Source organism: Myxocyprinus asiaticus, chromosome 32, assembly GCF_019703515.2.
Source record: "Myxocyprinus asiaticus isolate MX2 ecotype Aquarium Trade chromosome 32, UBuf_Myxa_2, whole genome shotgun sequence".
NCBI classification, from domain to species: domain Eukaryota; kingdom Metazoa; phylum Chordata; class Actinopteri; order Cypriniformes; family Catostomidae; genus Myxocyprinus; species Myxocyprinus asiaticus.
The window spans coordinates 6512964-6524885 of NC_059375.1; the positions used below are offsets into that span (position 1 = coordinate 6512964).

At 38.4% G+C, this 11922-nt stretch overlaps 1 protein-coding gene across 1 annotated transcript in view; it reads left to right on the forward strand.

The window, feature by feature from the left end:
- LOC127422922 (SWI/SNF-related matrix-associated actin-dependent regulator of chromatin subfamily D member 2-like) overlaps positions 1–7881 on the forward strand; it is a 46528-nt gene extending 38647 nt beyond the window's left edge. The window contains exon 9 of the mRNA XM_051666777.1: positions 4986–7881. The gene's annotated coding sequence lies outside the window, so the exon portion shown is untranslated. The remainder of the gene's footprint in view (positions 1–4985) is intronic.
- The last annotated feature ends 4041 nt before the right edge of the window (positions 7882–11922 follow it).

Sequence of the window (11922 nt, forward strand, 5' to 3'; positions counted from 1 at the left end):
GGGCATGCTGAGTGACTCTAGCCAGGTCTCCTAAGCAACCAAATTGGCCCGGTTGCTAGGGAGGGTAGAGTCACATGGGGTAACCTCCTCGTGATTGCTATAATGTGGTTCGTTCTCAGTGGGGTGCGTGGTGAGTTGAGCATGGTTGCCGCGGTGGATGGCGTGAAGCCTCCACGCGCGCTATGTCTCTGTGGCAACGCACTCAACAAGCCACGTGATAAGATACGCGGGTTGACGTCTCAGACGTGGAGGCAACTGGGATTCGTCCTCCGCCACCCAGACCGAGGCGAATTACAACAGGACCACGCGGACTTAAAAGCACATTGGGAATTGGGCATTCCAAATTGGGAGAAAAAGGGGAAAAATCCCCCCCCCCCAAAAAAAAAATCGATCTGAAGTCATCGTCAGTTCTTGGCACACGTGCAAAATTCGAATGCACAGTGTTAGCATTCAAATATCATTTTTTTCTTAAATTCAATGAATATTAGAATTTTAATTTGACAGCCCTAAAGCGCAGCGCTACGCTCTACAACTGTGTGCTACATCTTATCCAATTTTCGTGAGAGCGCAAATTTTAACCTCAGAAATAAGTCATTGTGCTAAGATGTTTCAAAGCAGGTATGTTTGCAGTGCAAAGTCTAAACTCAGTTTCTTGCAGTTTGGAGACTCCACCCGCAGGTGGTAATTAAGTGGAACATCAAATTATGTCTATGACGATCACTGTTGTCACTGTTTGTTTTATGAAACAAATATTTATGAGATTTGTGTTAAACTATCTTTAGGTCATTGTTTATTTTTCAAGGATTATTTTTGGTTATATTTACAATTGTATTTATGATCTAATTTGTATTGGTATGCTTCCACCTGTTGTCTAAAGTGATTTAAGTCACTGCAAAAGGGGAAGAAGTTGGAGAGAGTGAAATGTTTGGATTTGGTATGATTTATTTTTTTACAACTTTATTTTGATTTATACTTTTGTTTTGCTTGAGGTGTAATTCGAATTTAGAAATAATTTGTTACATTTTTTTTGTGTTTCAATAAATGAATTACATTTTCAAAATCGACTGGTAGAAGTGAAATATGTTCCGATACAATCACTGTTAATACTAGCCTTGATTTGTGTGTCAGTAGATAAAAATGAAAAATTATACTTACATTCTCAATAATTTAACGGTGTGTAAATTGAAATCCTGATGATAACCACATTTTCTATGCGTATAAAAGGAGCATGTCAATGTCATACAGTGCATCTGGAAAGTATTCACAGCACTTCACTTTTTCCACATTTTGTTGTTATGTTACAGCCTTATTCCAAAATGGATTAAATTCATTATTTTCCTCAAAATTCTACAAACAATACCCCTTAATGACAACATGAAAGAAGTTTGTTTGAAATCTTTGCAAATGTATTAACATTTTTTTTTTTTTTTTTTAAATCACATGTACATAAGTATTCACAGCCTTTGCCATGACACTCAAAATTGAGCTCAGGTGCATCCTGTTTCCACTGATCATCCTTGAGATGTTTCTACAACTTGATTGGAGTCCACCTGTGGTAAATTCAGTTGACTGGACATGATTTGGAAAGGCACACACCTGTCTATATAAGGTCCCACAGTTAACAGTGCATGTCAGAGCACAAACCAAGCCATGAAGTCCAAGGAATTGTCTGTAGACCTCCGAGACAGGATTGTATCAAAGCACAGATCTGGGGAAGGGTACAGAAAAATTTCTGCAGCATTGAAGGTCCCAATGAGCACAGTGGCCTCCATCATCCGTAAATGGAAGAAGTTTGGAACCACCAGGACTCTTCCTAGAGCTGGCCGTCTGGCCAAACTGAGCGATAGGGGGAGAAGGGCATTAGTCAGGGAGGTGACCAAGAACCCGATGGTCACTCTGACAGAGCTCCAGCATTTCTCTGTGGAGAGAGGAGAACCTTCCAGAAGAACAACCATCTCTGCAGTACTCCACCAATCAGGCCTGTATGGTTGAGTGGCCAGATAGAAGCCACTCCTCAGTAAAAGGCACATGACAGCCCACCTGGAGTTTGCCAAAAGGCACCTGAAGGACTCTCAGACCATGAGAAACAAAGATTGAACTCTTTGGCCTGAATGGCAAGCGTCATGTCTGGAGGAAGCCAGGCACCGCTCATCACCTGGCCAATACCATCCCTACAGTGAAGCATGGTGTTGGCAGCATCATGCTGTGGGGATGTTTTTCAGCGGCAGGAACTGGGAGACTAGTCAGGATTGAGGGAAAGATGAATGCAGCAATGTACAGAGACATCCAAGATGAAAACCTGCTCCAGAGCGCTCTGGAGAACAGACTGGGGCAAAGGTTCATCTTGCAACAGGACAATGACCCTAAGCACACAGCCAAGATAACAAAGGAGTGGCTATGGGACAACTCTGTGAATGTCCTTGAGTGGCCCAGCCAGAGCCCAGACTTGAACCCAACTGAACATCTCTGGAGAGATCTGAAAATGGCTGTGCACCGACACTCCCCATCCAACCTGATGGAGCTTGAGAGGTCCTGCAAAGAAGAATGGGAGAAACTGACCAAAAATAGGTGTGCCAAGCTTGTAGCATCATACTCAAAAAGACTTGAGGCTGTAATTGGTGCCAAAGGTGCTTCAACAAAGTATTGAGCAAAGGCTGTGAATACTTACGTACATGTGATTTTTTTTTTGTTTCGTTTTTTTTTTTTTTATAAATTTGCAAACATTTCAAACAAACTTCTTTCACGTTGTCATTATGGGGTATTGTTTGTAGAATTTTGAGGAAAATAATGAATTTAATCCATTTTGGAATAAAGCTGAAACATAACAAAATGTGGAAAAAGTGAAGCGCTGTGATTACTTTCCGGATGCACTGTAGAAGCCTGACATTCAACAAGGACGCAGTTGATGCACAAAAGAACATGAGTCCTTATTTCTGTTCTTCTAATTCATTGCATATAATCCATTTACACTACCAACTTATTATGAATGTGCTGTCTATGTTTATATTGCTGGTGCTTGACAGGGAATGGACTGTATATTAGGATGCAAACAGCAGAGAAGAACCTGAGAATTAAATTGCACTAGACCCAGCCCATTTGCCCAGCCCATGTAATTTTGCCAAATCCACTTGTGCCTAAACTTAGCGCAAGCTTGCACAAAAATACCAAAATGTCCTGGCCATGCCCATTGACTTTGCATGTATGACCTATGGCATTGCGCGGTGCTTATCGTTAGTGCTCTTAAAATGGGGCCCTTCAGCCTTAACTTGACACGGTGTCTAAAAAATGTACCGGTCCTGAAAATACTGAAATAACAGCGAGATGTGGTGCAATGGTCAAAGATATCCATCCCATGCATTTACAACTGAAAACAGTGCAGACTCAACCAAAGGCCCCAAACCCAATGGTTTGTAAGGTCCTATTGGGTTTGGGTCCTATAGTAGACCTCTGATCTGTTGTTTCTACTATTTGTCAACTTCTAAGAGTAGACTAGCATATAAATGATCTAAAAGTAAAAAGACATCGACTAAAAACCACAAAACTACAGGATTTTTATGTCATTGTGTCTTTAAGGTTGCTGATTCCTAGGTTTTGATTAATAACAAATTGTCCTAATCTTTCGGTTTTGTCGATGTACACCGATATTTGTGATTATGGGAAAAAGTCATTTATGAAAAATTATTCCTGTGGTGTGACATGCCTCCATCTAAAACTATATTACATTTTTTTTTTTTTTTTTTGTGCTTATTCTCTTATTATTTTGCATGTTTCATTAATGAACTGACATTGAGCGACTACACAGAATATTTGTAATGAAATATATTTGCCACACCACAAGACCATATAACATGAACGAGTAAAGGCAGTGGCGGTTCTGGCTTACTTGGTGCCCTTGGAGAGATCCGACATGGCACCCCACTTAACTTCCCAACCCCTTTTTTTTTTTTTTTTTTTTTTTTTTAAAGAGTAAAAAGGGATTATCGATCTATTTCTCACCCACACCTATCATATCACTTCTAAAGACATAGATTTAACCACTGGAGTCTTATGAATTACTTATATGCTGCCTTTATGTGCTTTTTGGAGCTTCAAGGTTCTGTCCAACATTCACTTGCATTGTATGAACCTACAGAGCTGACATATTCTTATAGAAATCTTAATTTGCATTCTGCAAAAGAAAGAAAGCCATGTTTCTGGAATGGCATGAGGGTGAGTAAATAATTTGGCAAATTATATTAAAGTGTACATTATATATACAGAACTTAAATTGCACAATTAAATTATAGAGTCAATAAATAAAGAAAATGGCAGAATACTTACAGATTGCTGCTTGTGCTATTACACATAATTCCTAATTTCAAATTTAACCCTCCCCTCCAAGTTTTCATTGATGCAAAATCATCAATGACTTTGTCAAATTTGCCCAGTAATCACATGGTTGATACTTATCAAGACCACTGAGTCGATCCTGTGTCACTGTGTACCTATACTGTTTATTATGGTTATCTTATGTTTGTTCAGAATGAAAGAATGCATTATGAACAACTATAATCTTAACCATTTAGAGCCTTTAAGGCTGAGTAGCCTGTCAGGAACAACTCGGGGCACCTTACCCCCATCGTGATCTTGCGAGCTCTGTGTTGGGACAGGGTGGCATGATTTGGGGCACCTTTTACCCATCGCGAGCCAGGGGCGGGATGGAACAATTCGGGGCACTTTTCTCCCATCGCAATCTTGCGAGCTCTGTGCAGGGGCGATCGATCAGGTACCCTGTCGTGCTGCCCCAGAGAGAGTTGCCAGCCTAGGCATCTGCCTATATCGCCTATGCCAGGATCCGCTACAGAGTAAAGGCAAAAGGTGATTTAAAATAGTGAAAACTTTAAAGAACTGTGACGAGTCACAGCATCTAAAATGCACTGTAGGCATCAACTACTGTACAATATAATGTTCACTGTTATAGAATTTTTTTTTTATTTTTTTTTTAGGTCCAGCAGAGGAGACAGGAATTGGAACAAGTATTAGGAATCCGTCTTACTTAAGAGTCAGACTTCAAATCCGCTGTTACCCGAAGAATACATCTGGGAATAAAGCTTTCTGTTTCAGTTGAATAGAGGCACTTCATATATATGTTTTTGGGTGTGAGTATTGTTTTGAAATGTTGAACATATTGCTCTTTCTTAAACAGCATGTCAGCTGCAACATAGTTTAACTGGAACTCTACAGTTGAAGTCAGAAGTTTACATACACTTTGCTAGTATTTGGTAGCATTGCCTTTAAATTGTTTAACTTGGGTCAAATGTCTACAAGCTTCTCACAATAAGTTGCTGGAATTTTGGCCCATTCCTCCAGACAGAACTGGTGTAACTGAGTCAGGTTTGTAGGCCTCCTTGCTCGCACACGCTTTTTCAGTTCTGCCCACAAATTGTCTATCGGATTGAGGTCAGGGCTTTGTGATGGGCACTCCAATACCTTGACTTTGTTGTCCATAAGCCATTTTGCCACAACTTTGGAGGTATGCTTGGGGTCATTGTCCATTGTTCATTAAAACTATATGGGGTCAACTTTCTGGCTGATGTATTGAGATGTTGCTTTAATATATCCACATAATTTTCCTTCCTCATGATGCCATCTATTTTGTGAAGTGCACAAGTCCCTCCTGCAGCAAACCACCCCCACAACATGATGCTGCCACCCCCATGCTTCATGGTTGGGATGATGTTCTTCAGCTTGCAAACCTCAACCTTTTTCCTCCAAACATAACAATGGTCATTATGGCCAAACAGTTAATATTTTGTTTCATTAGCCCAGAGATATTTGTCCCCATGTGCACTTTGCAACTGTAGTCTGGCTTTTTTTATGGTGGTTTTGGAGCAGTGGCTTCTTCCTTGCTGAGCAGCCTTTCACGTTATGTCGATATAGGACTCGTTTTACTGTGGATATAGATACCTGTCAACCTGTTTCCTCCAGCATCTTCATATGGTTCTTTGCTGTTGTTTTGGGATTGATTTTAATTTTCGTTCATCTCTAGGAGACAGAATGCGTCTCCTTCCTGAGCGATATGGTGGCTGCATGGTCCCATGGTGTTTATACTTGTGTACTATTGTTTGTACAGATGAATGTGGTACATTCAGGCATTTGGAAATTGCTCCCAAGGATGAACCAGATGTATGGAGGTCCACAATGTTTTTTCTGAGGTCTTGGTTGATTTCGTTGTGATTTTCCCATGATGTCAAGCAAAGAGGCACTGAGTGTGAAGGTAGGCCTTAAAATACATCCACAGGTACACCTCCAGTTCAGTACACCTCCTATCAGAAGCTAATTGGCTAATTGTCTAAAGACTTGACATCATTTTCTGGAATATTCCAAGCTGCTTAAAGGCACAGTTAACTTAGTGTATGTACACTTCTGACCCACTAGAATTGTGATATAGTCATAAAAGTGAAACAATCTGTCTGTAAACAATTGCTGGAAAAATTACTTGTGTCATGCACAAAGTAGACAATAGTATATTGCCAAAATTATAGTTTGCTAATATTAAATCTGTGGAGTGGTTAAAAAAAATTTGTTTTAATGACTTCAACCTAAGTGTATGTAAACTTCTGACTTCAACTGTATGTATCTTTTTCACTGAATTCATTCACGGAGCTTCTCTTGTGTGTTATGAAAATGCAATATGAAAAACAAATCATTGAATTAATGTTTGCCTGTTGTTTTTTTGACACGTGTCATTGCTTTTATTGCATCCTGTTCATTAGGTATTGTTTATTTATATATTGTAAATTTCACAGTATGATACACTGTTGTAGTCAGCTAAAACCCTACAGATAACAACAGATGTAAAGCAGCATTTTGCATAAAATACTTTTTTGTTTATAGTAGAAACTGCCAAATCGATGTGTGCCGTTTTGTTTCTAAAAAGGGTTTGTACTTCTAGCGCTTAAAGCAAAAGCTATTTTCTCATTTATTTTTAGTTACTTATGATTAAGTAGACTAGTATTGAAAACTATTTCTTTCTTTCTTTTTTTTTTAATCACACAATATTTTGGAGTTTTCTATTTGGTCTCTCAGGAAAATATGTGCTGCACTATTCAAGAGCCATCTTCGCGTGTTTCCATCCCTAGTGGGAAATGCAGCACATTTGGTAGTACAGCTGTTTTAGTTCAGTATACCAGACTTTTGTTTTCATCTTTTTTTTTTTTTGGCTGTTATTTTTAGTGTTCGAAGACGGAACGATAGTGCTTAGTTGTGCAAAGCCATCTGTATATTCTTAATTTTCTGGTATTCAAAGCCATATTTCTGACTTTTTAATTAGTTTAATATAGAGTTTAGCATCTACATGAAGTTTCAACATGTGTTGGGAGTTTGAATTTTGGATTTAAAAAGTTTTAAGATTTAAGAAGTGGCCATTCATGTTGATGAAGTCATTTCTGCTTTTGCGAGTTTTATTGGCTGCAAGTAGAATATTCTGCATTCAATACTAGTTAAGCTTTATGGACAGCATCGGTGGCATGTTTTCTGTTGATTATCTCTCAGTTATTTAACAAAGCGGTTGCCCCATAGACTTCTAGTGTGCTTTTCAGTGGTACGAGTAGAAAATATTTTTGTTGTCAATAGAGCTAAACTTGTATTCAACCCAGAACATTTCTTTTAATGGTTTAATTTTGTTTTAACCAAATTTCTCAAAAAGTGTTAATGCTGATCTGAAATGCAACCTTTAAATGCAAATTTACCTTTGAGTGGGTTAAGCACTTTTTTCTGTTAATGGAATTAAGTGTATACAACTTAAGTTCTGTTATATTTTTATATCAATCAAATGCTTACCTTTTGCACTTTTTTACTGGAAATTTGAATTATTTTTTTAAACAATAAAGTTGTTTACATAAAGGCAATTCACATGTCGCTTAATCTTTAGTCATAATGAATTTATATAAAAGAAATGTTGCTTGTTATTCGTTGTAATAACCTGATTGATGTGTAACGTTAAATAATAAGAAAATTGGGTATGTTTTTATTATGTCCAGACTTATGAGATATGCACCAGAGGGGGAACCATTTGGTTAGACAAAGTCAGTCATGTTGATATATGTAGACTCTAGTCCTGATAAACATGTTAGTCCTGAAATACCTGTCTCTTTTAAACCTCCCCTTTCCTAAAGACTTTTTCACGCATAACTGATTTGATGGGGGCTTTGATTACACCTAAAAACATTTAAATAATATGATGGGTGGGCGTCAGCTGACATTTGATTTTGACTGGCTATTTAATGCAGACAGCGGATCTGAGCTTTGGATTAATGTAAATCAAGGTAAATAGGGTTATGATCAGCAACACCTCTAAATGTTAAACTCCAGTATGCTTATACATAGTCAAGTCATTCATGTATTTGGTAATTAGTGTCCAAGCACTGAAAGTGTATAGGCACCTATTATTATTATTATTATTAGGGGCCAAGCATTGAAAGTGCGTAGGCACTTATTGTATTCGTTTGTGTTCTTATTAGGGGCCTAGCGCTGAAAGTGCGTAGGCACCTATTTTATTCGTTAGTGTTCTTATTAGGAGCCAAGCACTGATAGTGCATAGTCACCTATTGTATGTTAGTGTTCTTATTATTAGGGGTCAAGCAATGAAAGTGCTTAGGCACCTATTGTATTAGTTTTCTTATTAGGGAGCCAAGCACCGAAGGTGCTGGAACTCTATTGTATTTGTTGTATATTGAACCCTATTGTATTATTGTATTTTCTTATTATTATTAGGGGAACAAGTATTAGATTTTCATTTTATTCTTATTAATATTTTTCTGCCCTAAAAGTGTCTGGGCGTCAGAAACCATAAGTTTGTCTGATTCACACGAAACGTTGTACATCATAGGGCTGCACAATTACCCGAATTAAAATAGAAATTGCAAGATGACCTTGTGCGATTATTAAATCGCAAAGGGATGCAATTTAATTAAAGTATTCTCGCTTCAAAGTTTATTTGCGCTGCTCTGTCCAGACTATATTAAGTTAGAGCATTATTACAGTGTTTTCAGAGCAGTTCTGTACTCCACAACACAATCTTATGCTTAGAGTAACAGAATTGCTCAGAGTTTGGGTCTGTTTGCTTATGTGCGCTAAGTGCTTTATTTACACCAAACCGGTGCGTCCTGTGAAGCGATTTTATTATCATCTGCAGCAGCAGCATCTCAGTCTCCGCCAGGCACAGGTATTATAATAATAACACGGAATACAAGATGGAGTATAATTCAGACATCTTTATTAAATGATTGCTGAGCAAACAGCATTAACAGTTGCACATGTAGAGTCCAGACAAATGCGCTCTTCCTCCATTCTCCTGTCATTTGTTTACCTCACAAGAGTTTGTCTCCCTCATTAAACTTCCAGTGGCAACAAGTGAAAGCGGAATTTTTTTTCCCCCTTTTCTCCCCAATTTGGAATGCCCAATTCCCACTGCGCTCTAAATCTTAGTGGTGGCATAGTGACTCTCCTAAATCCGGGTGGCGGAGGAAGAATCTCAGTTGCCTTCATGTCTGAGACCATCAGTTCGTGCATCTTCTCACTGGCTTGTTGAGCGCGTTACCGCGGAGACTAGTGCGTGTAGAGAAAAACACTATTCTCTGTGGCATCCACGCACAACTCACCGCGCCCCACCAAGAGCGAGAACCACACATTATAGCGAGAGGTGGTCACCCCATGTGATTCTACCCTCCCTAGCAACCGGGCCAATTTGGTTGCTTAGGAAACCTGGCTGGAGTCACTCAGCGAGCTCTGGATTCGAGACTCCAGGGGTGGTAGTCAGCTTCAGTACTCGCTGAGCTACCCAGGCCCCCAAGTGAAAGCAGAATTAATATTACCAACATCCAACAAAATGAAAAGGAACGTACATATCTTTATAAAACATTAGATACTATAATATAATGCACTGTTAAATGAAATGTAATCAAATAATGAATAAAATAATTAAATGAAATGGTGATAAACTAACCAAAACTTCCACTTCAAGTTTTATTACACCAATGGGTTCTCAGTTCAGCTTCAGTTTGACATTAAGCCTCGTTCTTTAGGACTATCTTACATACAGTAGAGAATAGTTTGTACAATCCTACTTTTTAAGGCCTAGAGTAGAATGGAATATTTTGTTTATTTAGAATGGAATATTTTGTGTTTAATTATTCAACCAACCAACAGTTGGTTGACAGCAAAAACTAGTCAACAACTATGGTATTACCAACATGGAAATTCAGTTAACAGTGACACAGAAACAGAAAGCTTACACATAACTGTTTTGACAGAGCTGCTGATAAAAAGTCAGCATCGGTCGATTAGATTAAAACAAAATTGGAGATCAGTATTGTATGTTAAAATCCTGATTGGAGCAACCCTAATATTAAAGCTGACTGGGTTTCAGATGATGATTAGTGGGCTGAGACCCTATCACAAAATGGACAAAAACAGGTAACAGGATGGGTACAATTTGAATTGAAGTTTTTATATTTATTTATTTGTGGGTGAATTGAAAAAAAAAAAAAAAGGTCTCAGTTTGGTTCTTTTTATAAAGACTCAAGTGTGAAAACCCCAGTAGCCTTTTAGCAGTTGAACATATGAAAAACAAAAATTTTTTTCATCATAATCGCAGTTCAAATCACAAGCTTTACTGAAATAATTGTAATAAGACTTTTTGTCCAAATCGTGCAGCCTTAATACATCATCTACAGACCCTCCTGACAAAAAGCTATCAAAGGAATTTTGATTAGCTAAATCGTTCAGAAAATATAAACCAATACATTTTTGGATGTGGCTTATAATTACTGTATCTTGTGAGAGAAATACTCAAACTGAATAAAACTTAGCACATGGACACCAGAACATTCTGTGGTCATGTGCAAATTTTCATCAATTTATGATTCTAGGGGGTGCTATAACTTCAGAAAATACTATTTTTTTTTAACTGTGATCAAAGCAGTTGAAATTTGACATCAAAACAAATGTGTAGCCTACATAGCATCCAGAAGATCTATTCTGTCAAATTTAGTCATTTTTGTCATGCTAACCAGGAAAGTCTGATGACATGTGACAAATGTCAACAATTTCTGTTTTCAGCAACACTTTAAAATAATCAGGTAATTTATAAAGTGAAGGACAGATGCAGGATGTAGTAACAATTTTGTCCACTAGAGAGAGAAACAAGATTAGTAATCCTTGAGCATCTCTAAACCAGGGGTCGGCAACCTGTGACGCGTGCCAGCATTGGCACCTGGAGGGGTAATCACTGGCACGCCAGCAACATCTAGAGAGGAGACTATTTTATTTATATAAATTCAACACCTGCATTCCAATCTACATTTTGATGTAATCCTTTCTCATGATCACGCAGCGTTTTCATGAGCTGAATGGGAGGCTGAACAAAAAGTTCAAATGTGTCGAGTCTGCAGTAGGCCTAAACCCAACAGACTCGTGCAGCGCGTGCACTTCACTTTCGGTTAATCGCGCGAGTAAACGCACCCTCTTTGCTTCGGTCAGGCTGCGCGGATGACAGCCTACATCCCGTGTTTCATTTGTTTCTATTTGCTTTCAGAACACGTGATGTAAAAAGGAATACACCACTATTAATCCTTGAGATTTCCAACCCAACAGGTACATCCTCCTCAAACCTCACACTTAAAATGACATTAAACGATTAAAAGAGAAAACATTAACTCACATCGTGGGGTTCAAATATCTTTTCAAGTCTATTCAAAATATTAAATAAACCTGGAAATAAAGTTTTAGGAATTTGCAGGTGCGATTCACTGAAAAGGGCTAAATAGTTGATCAGCTTGTGATGCGTGAATGGCTTGCACGCGCTGCACGGGTCTGTTGGGTATAGGCCTACTTCAGACTCGTCACATTTGAACTTTTTGTTTAGCCTCCCATGAAGCTCAT